Source organism: Pseudorca crassidens, chromosome 15 (assembly GCF_039906515.1).
Source record: "Pseudorca crassidens isolate mPseCra1 chromosome 15, mPseCra1.hap1, whole genome shotgun sequence".
NCBI classification, from domain to species: Eukaryota; Metazoa; Chordata; class Mammalia; order Artiodactyla; family Delphinidae; genus Pseudorca; species Pseudorca crassidens.
Window position 1 is genome coordinate 45,063,295 of NC_090310.1, and position 16,802 is coordinate 45,080,096.

Here is a 16,802-nt window from a genome sequence, read left to right on the forward strand (position 1 = left end):
AAGGAGCTGATTTTATGAGCCCAATTCTTATGTCTCCTCATATGTAGAAAAGCACTAAAATCTTTCATGGTGATGTCTGCTCCTCGTGACTAGCAGTAACCCTCAACAGACTAGCAGAAACCTTCGGCAAAAAACATGTGCTTGATTGCATGTACTCCCCCTTCACCAAAATCACATCTATACTGACCTTTCCCCGACCTGTTTGGAGCAGTTTCTCAGAGCTATCTGAGTTACTGTCTCCCAGGCTATAGTCCTCATTTTGCCCCAAATAAAACTTAACTCACAACTCTCCCGTTGTGCATTTTTTTAATACCACAACGAGGGCTTCCCTGGTGGCGCAGTGGTTGAGAGTCCGCCTGCTGATGCAGGGGACACGGGTTTGTGCCGCGGTCTGGGAAGATCCCACATGCCGCGGAGCGGCTAGGCCCGTGAGCTATGGCCGCTGAGCCTGCACGTCCGGAGCCTGTGCTCCACAACGGGAGAGGCCACGACAGTGAGAGGCCCGCGTACCGCAAAAAAAAAAAAAAAAAAAAAAAAAAAAAGACCACAACGAGTTCTATGTTCTAGAACTTCAGAGTATAATTTGTCCTGCCTTCAAAGGCTTGTATGAGGCATTCAGGAAAGACCTTCTTTCTGAGTTTACAAGTTAAACCCAGAGCAAAATCACTATTTTTTTTTTTTTATTAGCCCTTGAATGTTAGTTCCCAGTTTTTACTTATTTGTGTGGCTCAGGTAACCCTATTCGTTAGGGGAAGCACTGACTGAAACCGCCCACCCTGGCCAGGCCCAATAGTAACCACTTGCATGAGTTATCTTAAGCAGGAGGTCCTGGTAAGGAATGCAGAACTAACAAGATACCATCAACCGGAAGAATTCGGGAATTCGGGAAAGGTCAAAAGGAGAGGAGACGCCAGTCCATATGTCCTCCCAACCTCCCAGAATCCTTCTGGCTGGAATCCATCTTGGCTGAGCCATGCATGAGCCATCAGGAAGGACCCTGAGTCAGAATGATTGGCCAGAGACAACCTGGAAACGAATCCCATCACCATAAAACCCAAGACTGCGAGCCATGTGGCAGAGCAGTCGTTCTGGGTTCCCTTACCCTCCTGCTCTCCGTCCGGGCGCCCCTTCCCAATAAAGTCTCTTGCTTTGTCAGCGCATGTGTCTCCTTGGACAATTCATTTCCGAGTGTTAGACAAGAGCCCACTCTCGGGCCCTGGAAGGGGTCCCCCTTCCTGCAACAGTTGGAAGAGAAAGTCTCTCCATCACTGTCTGGCTGCTTCCTCCTTGTCCTCTCATCACCCGACACCTCTCTCCAGTTCCTTTTTCCTGCTCAGATCGGCCCAGGGAAGAGCAGCAGATTTGAAGCACGTCCAAACAAATAATGGGGGAAAAAAATCAATGAGGCAACAGAGTGGGGGAACGTAACAGCATTCTCCATGTAGGCTGAGAACCCCCTGCTCTAGCTATTTTTCCTCCACCAATTCTTGTAGACCGATGCTGTCCAATAGAACTTTACACGATGCTGGAAATAATTCTACGTCTGTGCTGTCCAATGCAATAGCGCTAACTCCCTGTGGCTATTGAGTACACACAATATAGTCAGTGCAACTGAGGAGCTGAAATTTTAAAATTGTATTTAATTTTAATTAATTTACATTTAAGTAGCTGCATGGGGCTGGTAGCTACCAGATTGACAGCACAGTCGCCTGGTAGGGGTGGGGTGACCACTATCACATCAAGCTGGTTTAGCCACCTCTTATGTTCCTTTGAGGCGTGTCTGGTGGCTCTTGTTAAATGGTCTTCAGACTTAGGGTTTGCATTTGTTTTATTTCATTTTTTTTTTTAGCGGCCCCGAGCAGCTTAAGGGGTCTTAGTTCCCTGACCAGGGATCAAACCGAGGCCCTCGGCAGCAAAATTGTGGAGTCCCAACCACTAGACAGCCAAGGAATTTCCTGTTTTATTTCAGAGACAAGGAAAAAAACCCTTCCAGTTACCATCCTGATATTTAACAGATGAACTGTCTATTCTTCAATCTCAGGCAATTCTCAACTTGCATACTGGTCTCCTTCCCCCTTGCAATGAATAAATACTCTTGAACTTCCCTCTTCCAATTATGTCCTCTTTTGTTCCTTCTTTGCTGAGTTACCTTTAGCATGCCAATGCTGCGTTATATTTCATCCTTTAAAACATCTTCTGGACTTCCCTGGTGGCCCAGGGGTTAACACTCCGTGCTTCCAATGCAGGGGGTGCGGGTTCGATCCCTGGTGGGGAACTAAGATCCCACGTGATGCTTGGTGTGGCCAAAAAAAAAAAACCCAAAAAAAAAAAAAAAAAAACCCCAATAACGACAACAAAAAAGCTCAAACAAACTTCTTCTCTTGACCTCACTTTTCCCTATTTCTCTGCTCCCTTTTATAGTAAAACTACTCCCAAAGAGTGGCCTAATTCTCTCCACTTTCTCAGCTTCTGTTTGTCCTTGAACCCACTCTAATTGGACTTTGACGCCCAGAACCCTACTAAAACCTCCAAGTTACCAAAGCCAGTGGTCAATTCTCAAGTCTCATCATGCTCACGGCAGCATTTGCCACAGTTGATCACACTATTCTTCTTGAAATATGTTTTTCCTTTGTTTCTAGTTCACCGTCCATTCATTGAACAGCTATTTATTGAATATTACTTGAGAAAATTGGGAAAGACTTTGAAATGGGGGGTGGGGGTTTCTAGAGTGTCCTTCCAGATTGCCTCTGAATTTTCTCTGCCTTTCACTGACTTTGAACTAGTTCATAATGCTGTAATTTATAGAAAACTGATAACAAAGCAAATTATTCTTGGCCATACACATGCTAATGAATTATGTTCTGTAGAATGCAATTAGTTATTGCCCAATAGGTAGATCAATTTTGCATTCATTTGGAAATTCGCTTTAAGTATTCCTTACTGCCTATATATATATGATTCTTGGAATTCTCTTTTGAACCAATTGTAGCCTCTTACTCGTTTTCTTATTAATTAATGAGTTAAAATCTTAGACTCATTTTCATTTTATATTTCTTTGTGAGTCATGATTTTGTCTTCATTAAATTTGTCCTTGAACAGCTTGGGCACCATTTTTTTGTTTTTGTTTTTTTAATTGAGATATAGTTATGTTAGTTTCAGGCGTACTACATAGTGACTACATTTGCATACATTATGAAATGATCACCATGATAAGTCTAATAATCATCTGTCACCATATAAAGTTAGTACGATATTATTGATCATATTCCTTATGCTGTATATTACATCCCTAGGGCTTATTTATTTTATAACTGGAGGTTTGTACCCCTTAATCCTCTTCACCTATTTCACCCCAACTCCCACCCCCTTAGATTCTTTTTTCTCCCACCATAATTTTCTTCGGGCCTAGAAGAGTGCCTGGCACACACAGTAGGTGCTCAGTCAGTATTGTTGAAAAAACCTTGGAGCCACTAACTTAATAAAGGGCATCAATTAAAAACTTGCGGCTAACGTCATGCTTAATGGTGAACAAACCTGAATGCTTTCCCCCTAAGATCAGAAAAAAGACAAAAATATCTACTCACCACTTCTATTTAACATTGTACTAGAAGTTCTAGTCAGGGCAATTAGGCAAGAAAAACAAATAAAAGGCATATCCAGATGAGAAAGAAAAAAGTAAAACTATCTCTTTTTGCAGAAGACATAATCTTATAGAGAAAACAGCTTTAAAAAATTGTTTTAAAGATTTTTTTGATGTGGATCATTTTTAAAGTCTTTATTGAATTTGTTACAATGTTGCTTCTGCTTTATGTTTTATTTTTTTGGCCGCGAATCATGTGGGATCTTAGCTCCCCAACCAGGGATCAAACCCGCACACCCTGCATTCGAAGGCGAAGTCTTAACCACTGGACTGCCAGGGAAGTCCCAAATCACCTTTTTCTGAAAAAAATTAACTAATTTTTATTGGAGTATAGTTACTTTACAATGTTATGTTAATTTCCACTGTACAGCAAAGTGAATCAGCTATACCTATACATATATCCCCTCTTTTTTGGATTTCCTTCCCATAGAAAACACCTTTTAAAAATTCATGAAAAAACTATTTGAGCTAATAAATGAGTTTGGCAAGGTTGCAGGATACAAGATCAATATACAAAATCAACTGTATTTTTATTTACTTGCAATGAGCAAATCAAAATAAAATTATGAGAATAATTCCATTTATAGTAACATCAAAAAGAACAAGATACTTAAGAATAAATTTAACCAAGGAATTGCAAGACCTTTACACTGAAATTACAAAATATTGTCTGAAGAAATTAAAGAAAAACTACATAAATGGGAAAAACTCATGGTCACGAATTGGAAAATTTAATATTCTTAAGATGGCAATTCTCCCAAAACTGATCTATAGGCTCAATTTAATTCCTATCAAAATTCCAACTGCATTTTTTTGCAAAAATAGACAAGCTAATCCTAAATTTTATGTGAAATTGTAAGGCAACCCAAATAGCTAAAATAATCTTGAAAAAAGAAGAACAAAATTGGAGGATTCACACTTCCTGATTTAAAAATTCACTGTAAAGACACTAATCAAAACTGTATTACTGGCATAAAAGTAGACATACAGATCAATGGAATAAAATAGAGAGTTCAGAAATAAAACTCATACATCTATGGTCAATTGATTTTCAACAAAGGTGCCGAGATTATTCAATGGGGAAGGAATATTATTTTCAACAAATGTTCCCGGGGCAACTGAATACCCACATGCAAAAGAATGAATTTGGTCTCCTACCTCACACTAAAACTTGTGGAAGGAAATTGTGTTGGGGAGCCCATAGCTGGTGTATTAAATTCAGAATACACAGATCGGGACTCCCCTGGCAGTCCAGAGGTTAAGACTTGCCTTCCAGGGCAGCGGGTGAGGGTTCGATCCCTGGTCGGGGTGCTAAGATCCCACATGCTTCCCGGCGGAAAAAACCAAAACATAAAACAGAAGCGATATTGTAACAAATTCAATAAAGACTTAAAAAAAAAAGAAAAGAGGGCTTCCCTGGTGGCACAGTGGTTGGGAGTCCGCCTGCCGATGCAGGGCACACGGGTTCGTGCCCCGGTCCGAGAGGATCCTGCATGCCGCGGAGCGGCTGGGCCCATGAGCCATGGCCGCTGAGCCTGCGCGTCCGGAGCTTGTGCTCCGCGGCGGGAGAGGCCACAGCAGTGAGAGGCCCGCGTACCACAAAAAAAAAAAAAAAAAAAAAAAAAAAAAAGAAAAGAATACACAGATCATGACCTGCTGCATGAGGAGGCACAAGCCACCCATGGGGGTTGGCAAGTAGCTCCCTCAGCATCCAAGCTCCCACTTTGGGGAAATGAAACCCCAGGGTCATTTTCATTGAAGGCACAGTTTCAATACACTCACATAAAGGAAGTTACAAGATTTATTACTTACAAATCCCAGAAATGGGGGAGGGGGGGACACAATGAGCTGGGGGAAGGGCAGTCCTCCACTTCAGGTTACAAGTGAGCCGGAGATAGAGAGCAGGGTAGTAAGCATCTGTTGGTTGGGGCAGACTTTTCTCGGGTTCAACTCTAAGTGGTCATTTTTAGTAATTTTCCTGGGAAAAACAAAGTGGGAAATTGGGGTGGGTATCCTAAACTCAGATTTTTATCTAAATGTCCAGACTCTGGGTGTGAGCAGGATTGTCATACTGTAAAACGCCTCAAAAAGTCTGTTTTCTCATCACAGAAAACTGGGTATAGGGCTTCCCTGGTGGTGCAGTGGTTGAGAATCCGTCTGCCAATGCAGGGGACACGGGTTCGAGCCCTGGTCCGGGAAGATCCCACATGCCGCGGAGCAACTATGGCCGTGCGCCACAGCTACTGAGCCTGCGCTCTAGAGCCTGCGAGTCACAACTACTGAAGCCCGCGCACCTAGAGCCCGTGCTCTGCAACAAGAGAAGCCACCACAATGAGAAGCCTGCGCACCGCAACGAAGAGTAGCCCCCTCTTGCCACAGCTAGAAAAAGCTGCGCACAGCAACAAACACCCAACGCAACCAAAAATAAATACATAAATAATAAATTTTTAAAAAATGGGTATAAATCTTCATGACCTTGGATGAGGCCATGGTTTCTCAAGTATGACACCAAAGCACAAGCAGTAACAAAGAAAAGAGATAAATGTGACTCATCAAAATTGAAAACTTTTGTGCATCAGAAGGTACTCCTAAAACATTTTAAAGACAACCTGCGTAATGGGAGAAAATATTTGCAAATCATATATCTGATAAGAGTCCAGAAACCAGAGAATATAGAAAGAACCCCTCCAAAAAAGATAAACAATTCAATGAGAAACCAAATACAGCACTTGAACAGTCATTTCTCAAAAAAAGATATACAAACGGCCGGGCTTCGCTGGTGGCGCAGTGGTTGAGAGTCCGCCTGCCGATGCAGGGGACACGGGTTCGTGCCCCGGTCCTGGAAGATCCCACGTGCCGCGGAGCAGTTGGGCCCGTGAGCCATGGCCACTGAGCCTGCGCGTCTGGAGCCTGTGCTCCGCAACGGGAGAGGCCACAACAACGAGAGGCCCGCGTACCGCAAAAAAAAAAAAAAAAAAAAGGTATACGAACGGCCAATAAACACATAAAAAGATGCTAAATACTGTTAGTTATAAGGGAAATGCATATAAAAACTACAGTGAAATATCACTTCATATACAAATACAAAAGTAAAGCCACCAACAGGGAAACTGAACCCAGGACCCCTAAAAGGCTGGGGCCAGCATTTCTGCCAATCATCCCCATAAGGAAAGATCTTGGGCTAGGTTGAGGCTTTGTTAAGACCCAGAACTTTGCCTTCATGCATCCACTTGGACCAGCTCATGCATTTGGTAGACCCTGTCTCTTCGGGTACATTTTCTGTCATGAATGAGATCTGAGCGACTCTCGGAAGCATTACACTCAGAGGCAGGGAAGGAGGGCTCGTTTTTGCTATATAACAAACCACTCTTAAACTTAATGGTTCAAAACAACATTTTGTTGCCCACAAGCCTGCAGTTTGGGACGTTCTTGGCGGGGACAGCGCATCTCTTCTCCACATTGCTCCCCTGGAGCAGCTCAGAGCTTGGGGGTTGGAACTTTGAAGCCTCACTCATCAACATGGTGGTTGCTGCTGCTGCTAATATTGATGATTGGTGGTCAAGGCTGACTGTCAGCTGGGCTTGTGGCCAGAACATCTACAGTGGCCTTTCCATGTGGCTGGTGACAGGATTCCCAGGTCAAGGATCCCAAAAGGGCCAGCAAAAGCAATGCAGTCCTTTATGACCTTGGAAGTCACATAGCATCACTACCACCACCTGGATGCAAAGTGAAGGAGGAACAGAGACCCTCCTCTTGATGGAGGAGAGTTTATGCCCATTGAAAGAAGAGTATGGGGGAGGGTGGGACATGATGATGGGACCATCTTTAGAAAATACAGTCCTTCACTGAGGGCATGAGATTTAGATTCCTACCAACTACCCATATCGTGGTGTGTGTGTGTGTGTGTGTGTGTGTGTGTGTGTGTGTGTGTGTGTGTTACGTTTCTCCTTTAACCTACTCATATCCATGGGCTCCCTTCTGCCTGGAGCCTGACCTTGGAAAAAGCCCCTTATCTTTCCATATCCCAGGCTATGTGACACCTTGGAAGGTGTCAGCCTTTATTTAGTACTTGTTAATGAAATCTGCAGAACTCTTAGGGTTATAAATCATGTGCCGAAAGTTTTGGCTTTGTGCTTAATGGCAAAGCTAAGACGAAATGCCTTCCTCTTGGGTTCCCAGCACATCATTAATTTGCATTAGAAATATTACCACTCAGCAGTTTCCAAAGTTTTCTCTTTAATAACCCTTTCATCCCATTAGTACACTTTATGGATCTCTTCTCTCTCTCTCTCTCTCTCTCTCTTTTTTTTTCCAGAATGAAGAAATCCAAATTATCTTCCTCTGATTACCCTGAAGTACTTACTTATTCCAAGATTCTGCATTTGATGGTTCTCTCCTCCAATCAGGCAGCCTGCTGAGTCTCCTTCCTTTAGCCTACATGCCAAAGATGTCACAAAGATCAAATGAGCTTGGATCACACACATGGCAGGGTCCTAGCAATAACAAGCTTATCAGTTAGGAATTCATTGGGCTGCAAGTAACCAAACTCTCAGTAGCTTATCGAATAGTGATTCATCTGTTTCACATAAAAAGTCCACAGATGGCTCTTGCTTCTAGTAGTGATAGACTAGCTTATTGCCCACCAACACCCTCACCAAGAACAACCCCAAAAGCTGGAGAAAACATATGAAATATGTTTGAGTCATCAGAGAGCTACCGAGGCAATGAGGACTTGCAGAGCCAGATCCCAGAAAGAAGGGAAGTGCAGAGAGGGGAGTCCCACTAAATTATTACAACTGAGGTTGTGTGGACACTAGCCTATCAGAATGGAGCAGAGACCTGAGGACAGATGCGGTTCTGGGCATGAAACTTGGAACTGTTAGAGGTCTTGGTGATCCCAGGGGAGGAGTTGTGAGGCGGGAGTGGCAGTGAAAGGACATTTGAAGAGCTTAAGGACAGTGACTATTTACCAACCAATAAAGCATTGTTTCAAAAACTTAACTAGTACCAGTGAATCTAGGAAAAGTTAATTACCTACCATAAATCTCTGAGAGGCACAACCATTTGTTAAATCCAGGTATATCAGAATGTCATTTTTATACCAGGTAACAAGTCCAACAAATTTCTGAGTGGCTTTGATTAAATCAGGTGAAGATGAGAAAAGGTACTGGAACTTCTTATGGGAGAGTGTGGCCCAAGGCTTAGGAAAGCACCAAAGAGCATCCCCGCCTCTTCATTCATTTGGTCATGGGACAAATGTGCATTGCCTGGGGTCTGCTCCAAGCATTGGTGACCTATTACACTTGAGACTAGGAAAACTGAGGAGTTTCCCAAACCTGGGTGTCCTCCCCAGCAACCTGCCAGCCTCTGCCATTCCTTCCTCTGGCAGAAAAGCACCTGTGCTAGTTGTACCTGTGAAATGTCAAGTTCCTGGACCATAACAGGTTAAAGAATGGCTGCTCTAGTCCCCAGTCCACCTGTCCCCTGGGGAAATGGGATCCAGGTCTGGCAATCTGGAACACGGGAGCAGGTGCTGTGAAGAAGCAGGGCACTTAGTTGGGTCGTGCTAGGAAAGGGGTTGGTTGGGAGCTTTTCTCCTGTTTAAATTTGAGGTGGCGTTGAGGACCAACTTAACTGCACAGGGAGCAATTACACATTTGTCTTTGAGAATAATTATTTCTAAAACTGATGCATGAAGTTTTGAAGCTTTAAAAGAAGAAATAAATCTCCACCTAGAACAAGCTTCCCCCCTATTTTTCTTAAAAATAATCCTATTTCAAACTGTTTTTATCTTTCCCATTATATTTTGGTTTGACCTTTAAGCAAAGACCTTTCTTAACCTAGCAGCCATTTTATTCAGCTTCCTGACTTGAGAAAATATTCCCTGCCTGTTGAGTACTAAGGTGTTAAGCCAATGTTTGCCTCAACTTTGCTTCAAGCATAATCTTACCTTTTATTTTATTATTATTATTATTATTATTATTTTTGCGGTACGCGGGCCTCTCACTGCTGTGTCCTCTCCCATTGCGGAGCACAGGCTCCGGACGCGCAGGCCCAGCGGCCACGGCTCACGGGCCCAGCTGCTCTGCGGCATGTGGGATCTTCCCGGACCGGGGCACGAACCCATGTCCCCTGCATCGGCAGGTGGACTCTCAACCACTGCGCCACCAGGGAAGCCCATAATCTTACCTTTTAATAAGACACACTCAAAAGGCTGCAGTAGAAGTTTTTCATAGCTCAGAATCCTGTTCATACCAGGAAGGGGAGGAATTGAAGAACCATCTTGTTTGAATAGTAAGTCCCACTGCAATGAATCTGAAAGCGATAGGTGTCTGGAAGTCAAATATTATTCCATTCTCCTGCAGGGATAGGAGCTTGCAGGGGATTCTGACCATAGACACCTTGGAATGTTTGCCACTCTGAAGTGGGAGTAGCCTGGGACAAACCTGAGCTGTTGGGAGGGGAATCTTTTTGTTTTGGCTTTTTTCTATTTTGGGGGGTGGGCTGGGATGGGGGCCTGAGGGGAAAATCCCAACATTTCTACCATTCTGCCTTCAACCATCTCTTCCCTGAGTGGAGAAGGAATTGCAAATCTTATTGGTCAGAAGCTGAGATGCTCACTAAGCAAGTTCTACTAGTGCGTGGGACCACTGGGCTTGGAAGACATACAGCTCTGCCCGACCTTCTTTTTCGCCTCCTGCATCTTTGCACACCAGGCCTTCTTCCTACGTTCAGTTTTGCTTCCAGCTTCTCTGGAGAGGGCCTATCTGTTAAAGATGGAACCAGTCATCCTTTTTGTCTTGGTTTAGGTTTCCCAAGAAACAGACCCTGAAACAAGGATAGGAGTGGAAGTAATTTCTTTGGGATGGTGATTCCAGGGTTCAAGATAGGGAAGTGGGAAAGTGAGGCAGGGAGGAGAATACAGTCACAAAGGGTGTGTTATCAAGGAAGTCATCCCTGTGGGCACTTGGACCTCAGTTTCACTTGGGACATCTAGTGTAGACTATACATCTAGGAGTTATCCCCTCCAAGGGTGGAGTGCTGATAAATGACACACCAACTCCCATCCATCACTTGTTAAGGTATCCTTTTATGGGGTGTCAATCCTCTGATACTTCCAGACAGCCCTGAAAGTGTAGAGCCAACTCCACTGACCAGAAAGGCCATCAGGCAAAGAGATGCAGTTGTCATGGGCCAGGTGTCAGGAGCATCTGCTCTGCTTCCTCTCTCTATTGCGTGACTTCTCCATTTGTAGTTGAGTGGGATCCACCATTTGTCCACACGGTCAGTGGAATCCTGTGCCACAGACCCAGGTGACCGAGACGCAAGGAAGCAGGAATGCAGAAACCTTACTTCCCATCAGAGCCACGCTCTCCAGTCCAGCCTGTGCCTCAGAAGCCCTGTACTAGAGATGAGGGCATCTTTGGATGCTTGTCCAGTGGTTAATTAAGCTGATATTTTGCAACTCACTTGGTTCTTTCACCTTGTGGCTGCCCCTCCCTTGTCAGGAGTCTCGGGAGGGGAGAAGGCGTGGAGTGTAGGATTTGCAGGACCCAAACCCAAATTCCAGCCTGTAGTGTGTATGTTAGCCATCTTTTGCTTTCCTGTTTTTCAGATTGTCCACTTTGAAAATTATAGTATTCTGTTATGTGAAGGCAGGAGATTTTACAGAGAAGGGCAGGAATGTTTTCTTTCTTTTAAACTTAAATTCAATAGCAGCTTCAAAAAAAAAAAAAAATCACAGCAGCCCCGTTCAAGCTCGTGAGCCATGACAAGCAGAGGTTAAGTGTGGATTTCATTCAAAAGTCTACATTCATTTATGCTTCCTCTGTGAGATAAAGTAACCAATTTCAAATTCGGCTGTAGGTCTCCAATTACGTATCTTTTTTAAAAAAACCCACAATTCTAACAGATGAGAGCTGTGTGATATCTTTCTCCCCTTCTCAGAATTGAAGTGCACACTGAAAAGTCCATCACACATTTAGCTATCAATGTTTAAGTAAATTCTTCCTCTATGGAATGAGAAATGTCAACCTTAGGCTAAATGTGCTGTGTTTAAATTTTAATTGTAGCCACAAATGTACAAAGACTCTATAAATATACCTGTGTGCCTAGGAAGCTCTCCCAAGAAAGGTTAAACAGGATGACAATAGCAAAGGAGAAGTAAAAGGGAAGAGAGATCCCCGTTAGGTAAAGGGAGCTGGTGCTATTGAAATTGACAATGCATGCATTACTGAAGGGTAAGAGAGTGCTATTTTTGCTTGAGAAATAATAGGGTATTATAATCATCTTCTGGAAGAAGCTGTAAAGCTAGGAGGACATGATAGCTGTTTGGAAAGCAATTAAGCAGTCTCCAAGTCCTCTAGGACTGAAAATAAATGCTGGAAGAAATGCAAATAGCTTGCAGCCCCCATCATGTGTCAGCCCTTCACTAGCCCTGAGCCCTGCCAGAGCTGATGAAGGGCATTTGGTGAAATGTTACATGGGAAGCAGGGGCATGCAGAGCTAGAGCATGAAGCAAAAAGACTGTGTTTAAGATCATGGAGAAAGGGATTTGCCAATGGTCATCTGTAACAGGCTGATTGCAAAACGGATGTTCTCTGTGCTGTGTCATAAGGTGTGGGGTATGCGTGTCAGGATAAGTTCACACAGACCCATTTTTCAGGTATCCAGCTCTACCTAATGGTTCCTTACAAAACAAATACAACCTAGAGTGGACTCGGGAAACAAGCACAACCGAAGGTAATTGCTTAGGCCTTCCTAGGATTTGTTATTCTTTCAAACTTCATTTATCGATGAGTATCACCCCTTACAGTAGACTTTCTTAACCTGGACGCTATTGCCACTTGGTTCTGGATAATTCTTGGTTGGGGGCTTTCTTGTACTTTATAGGATGTTTAGAAGCATCACTGGCTTCTGCCGACTAGAGGCCAGTAGTGCCCTGCTCCAGTTGTGACAATCAAAAATGTCTCCAGATACAAATGAACTTATTTACAAAACAGAAACAGACTCACATAGAAAACAAACATGGTTACCAAAGGGAGAAGGGGGTGGGGGAAGGATAAATTAGGAGTTTGGGATTAGCAGATACAAACTAATATATAGAAAATAGATAAAAAACAAGGTCTAGGGCTTCCCTGGTGGCGCAGTGGTTGAGAGTCCGCCTGCTGATGCAGGGGACACAGGTTCGTGCCCCGCTTCGGGGAGATCCCACATGCTGCAGAGCGGCTGGGCCTGTGAGCCATGGCCGCTGAGCCTGCGCGTCCGGAGCCTGGGCTCCGCAACGGGAGAGGCCACAACAGTGAGAGGCCCACGTACCAAAAAAAACCCAAAACAAAACCAAAAACAAAACAAGGTCTTACTGTATAGCACAGGGAACTCTATTCAATATCTTGTAATGACCTAAAATGGAAAAGAATCTGAAAAAGAATATATATGTAACTGAATCACTTTGCTGTACACCTGAAACTAACACAGCATTGTAAATCAACTATACTTCAATAAAAAGAAAAATGTCTCCAGACATTGCCAAATGTCTCCAAGATTGGGGGATGGGGTCAAAGTACCCTCAGTAGACAGCCACCCTATTAGATCAAGTAGAAATCCAGACGTTCTTTCCTTTAAACTTATTCCAGCGTGGTGCCGAGGACGGCCTGTGATCTTGAAGCTAGGTTGTCTGGCTATAGATCCCTGTCCCTACATTTTACAAAAAAGTGATCTGGGATGCTGAGTCTTGTGCCTTCAGCCCCTGGAGGGGGCTGTGGGTTGTCTTAACTGTTTTCTAGAGAAGCTTCTACTCTGAGCTCAAGGTGCTATTGCTGCTTTCCTATATAAATGAATTAAATCAACTAAAACAATCTATAAACTCTGCATGGCTCCATATGCAAGGAAAACATGAAAAATGAGTCTGAAAGTGAAAAGTCAGTGATGCCCTAATGTGTGAATTTTAAAATCAGTTGAATTTATTACAAGGTCAGCAGTAATGGTGTATTAATACCCTGATCTATGCCATGGGACAAGCAGATTTTTAGCGTGTGTGTGATGGAGGGGAGGGGTGGAGTGTGTAGTAGAGTCCATCTCAGGAGGCGCCCCATACTGTTGATTCTGAATGCTGTGAAGGACGCTCACGCCCTGACTTGCAGACTCAAGTTTAGAAACTTCTCTCTGTAGGCCAGATCCCAAGTTCACCAGTAGATGTCACCCTGGTCCCACCAAAGTTTCTCACTGACGCACACCAGAAAGTTTCAGGGTCCACGGAAGTAGGTTGGGGAGGAAATCAGAGACGAGATTAGCCTCCTCTTGGTCACAAAGGATAAAGTAGGGATAGGATGCTGTGAGGATGAAGTGAAATGGAGGACCTTGTGCAGAGCTGGGGCGACAGAAGGTAAAGTTGGTGCACCCCCGAAACACCCCTGAACGCCACTGCAGTGTTGTTCATGCATCTCAGCACCTATGGTCTCTTCCAGTCTGCTTTGCCCTAAGGTAGAGAGAACCAGAACTGCCTGGAGATGACGTCCCACCACTGCAACACTTAAACAATGACCAATGGGCCAGAAGAACGCTCAGCTTGCCTTGACTCGGTCTGGATGGCCCCCGAAATGTCACTTCCTGCACCTGAGCCCTGGGTGGGTGGAGGCTGGAGCAATGGCTTCAAGGCCTTGCCTGGTTTGCTCCTTGTTGAACTGCACCCCTCCAAACCGTCCCCCCTGTCTCCCCCTGCCGCCTTCCTGTTGCCCCTGTCTCCCTCACCTGCTTCCCCTTGGAAGTCATTCTTCCATAAATCACTGTACATGAAACCTCATCTCAGGGTCTGCTTCTGGGGAACCTCATCTAAGACACTGGTTTACAGTTGATGCGCAAAAAAAGTTGGTTCCTTTCCCCCATGATCATCTATCTGTCTGCTTCAGGTAACAGTGGGATTTGGGAACTCAATTACCCAGAGTGGCCCCAGCGCGCCCCTGCCTTTTCCTGAAGGAGGACCAGCATCGCGAGTCTATCCAGCTGACCTGTTCTCTGTCTGCTGTCCCTCTGAGCCCGGCTGAGGCTGGTTCTGGGAACCAATGTGTCTCTTGTGGTCCTTGGGAGTCAAGATTCAAGGTTTTGTCTGCTGATCCATTTATGCTGGCACTGATACTAGTAACCTGAGGCTCAGGGAAAGATCCAGGAGCAGATTAAACGACGCTTCAGTCATTTTGGAGTCAGGAGGGGCAGAAGAGAGGAGAAACAGCAGGAGAGCATTGACAAGGGCTGAGTGACAGTGGGTCCAGGGACCCTGACTCAGGCTTTCTGTCTTGGGTTTGTAGAAATTGAAAAGCTGGCATGCAATTTTTTTTTTTTTTTTCCAGCTTGACATAGGATGGCTCAAACAAATTAACATTCCCATCTCGACTGACTCATTTGGCCAGAATAAATTCACATGCTGCAGCAAATAGGAAAAAGGGAGAGAGAGGGTAAAAAGAGATGGGGGCGGGGCGGGGGGAGGAGGGGGAGATGTTAACAACACAAGCTCATTTTTTACCTCCAAAATACACTGGCTTTAGCGTAGCACACTCTTGAGAAAAATGATAAAAACAACTGCTCACATGTGACAGAATAGTCATTTCCATTTAGAAAAATGTTTAAATCATGGGTTGGGGAGCCTTCCCTGTCTTTATTAATAATGGGTTAGAGTGTAGGTTATATAAAGTGTGTGGATCAATAGATCATTTTCCTGATTAAGTTACCGCTACACCACTGTATTTGTAGGTGATACAGCTGAGAAGACGTAGTAGCATGGAAAGGCCTTTAAGTCACGAAAATTGTATTTCAAGGGTAGAACATGGAATAGTATTAGTTTGTGTGATTTTCCTTTCTCTCTTTTTTTTTTTTCAGCATTTCAGATAGATAAGTCTGCTTGTTGAAGAAATGAGATTTTTTTCTTCCTAGTGCTGGCTCCTATGTCTTCTTTCCATTCAGAGCTGAAATACCCACTCCCTCCAGAGATTTGTTTAAATACTACATGAACTAGCTTCCTATTTCCCTGTATTGAACTGGATCCATGAGGGCACAGCCAATAAACACGAGAAGCAATAAATGCCCACACTTATCAAGGGTCAGGAGCGCGTGACACCCAAGGCACTGACACCTTCAATTTGCCTTTTTCTAAGCCTATGAAATATTCTAGGCTTTTCGAAAACTTGACTGCACAAAACCAGCTGCTGAATGTAACCACACTGTGAACGACGAACTAAGTCAACTGTGACTCAAGTATTTTTCGCACAAACTGTGTCTTCACAAAAGCCACTGGGGCAGGGAAGGGGGTGGGGACGCTAAAATATGGATGCTGGTGGTAGAAGTTGACTGGAGGCCTGACCATCCTGGCAATCCCCTCAGTGACTCTGTTTCACTTTGCCATTTCACATAGCAAGTTGGAAGAAACCCTTGTTAGGCCTGGTTAGGAAAGGGTCTTATGAATTCACGGCCAGGAATGGAAAAGATGGATCTCTAATCTTAATATCTGATGGGGATTCTGATTTACCTCTTGCAGGTTTGCAGAGAGCAAAAGCAGCTTGCCTGGGACTCTCCTGGCAGTCCAGTGGTAAAGAATCCGCCTTCCAACGCAGGGGACGCAGGTTCGATCGCTAGTTGGAGCACTAAGATCCCACATGCCGGGGTGAGGGGCAACTAAGCCCATGTACCGCAACTACTGAGCTCGCACGCCTCAACTAGAGAGCCCATGTACCACAAACTATAGAGCCCATGCGCCCTGGAGCCCGCTCCACAGCTAGAGAGAAACCTGAGCAGGCCATGCGCCCTAACGAAAAAGATCCCGCACGCCACAAAAAGATCCTGTGTGCTGCAACTAAGACCCAACGCAGCCAAAAAAAAAAAAAAAAAAAAAAAAAAAAAGAAATAAGGAAAATAAATAAATAAAATTAATATTTTTTAAAAAAGAGAGAGAGAGATTTACTTAAAAAAAAAAAAAAAAAGCAGCTCGCCCAGCCACCAGCCCCTTGAACAAGAGGTATGACTTTTAACAAAAAGCAATGCTATTACATTAGTAATATGCTGCCCAGTGGTGGGGAGAGATGAGCTCACGGTGCTTTCAGCAGGTAATCAAAGCCTTGCCTTAAATTGCCTTTTCTTGCCTTTTGCTGAATGTTTGTTCCAGGGAAATAGCCAA

General features: G+C 44.2%; 1 long non-coding RNA gene across 2 annotated transcripts in view; it reads left to right on the forward strand.

The window, feature by feature from the left end:
- The window catches only part of LOC137207506 (uncharacterized), a 25,331-nt gene extending 8,817 nt beyond the window's left edge, over positions 1-16,514 (forward strand). Inside the window, exons 2-5 of one of the 2 annotated variants that reach the window (XR_010935123.1) lie at positions 12,353-14,024; positions 14,107-14,265; positions 14,548-14,737; positions 15,512-16,514. This is a non-coding gene — a long non-coding RNA (uncharacterized lncRNA). Of the gene's footprint in view, positions 1-12,352; positions 14,266-14,547; positions 14,738-15,511 lie in introns of both variants that reach the window. The other variant, XR_010935122.1, reaches the window with a different exon arrangement.
- Positions 16,515-16,802: the final 288 nt, after the last annotated feature.